Here is a 264-nt window from a genome sequence, read left to right as displayed (position 1 = left end):
TTTGTTTAAGCTAATTAGCTAACTTTATTAATTTAAATTTAAATACAACATAATGTAAATTTATTTTTTCTAAATATATATTTTTTATTACAATGATTATTTGAGTTAATGGGTATTGGAGTATAGAGCTTGGATTTATCTAGACGCTTTAGTGAAAATCTATCTCGGACTATGCCTTTAAGAAATCCACCTAAGAAAGGCAACTCTTTGCCCTTTTAGGTGGAATTCTATCATTGGATTAGCTCAAATTAACCATTTGATTAT

The sequence above is a fragment of the Theobroma umbraticum genome, unplaced genomic scaffold, assembly GCF_002168275.2.
Source record: "Theobroma umbraticum cultivar Fairchild unplaced genomic scaffold, ASM216827v3 scaffold_523.0, whole genome shotgun sequence".
NCBI lineage: Eukaryota > Viridiplantae > Streptophyta > Magnoliopsida > Malvales > Malvaceae > Theobroma > Theobroma umbraticum.
The sequence above is the reverse complement of the archived record's forward strand: the minus strand, read 5'-3'. Positions refer to the sequence as shown.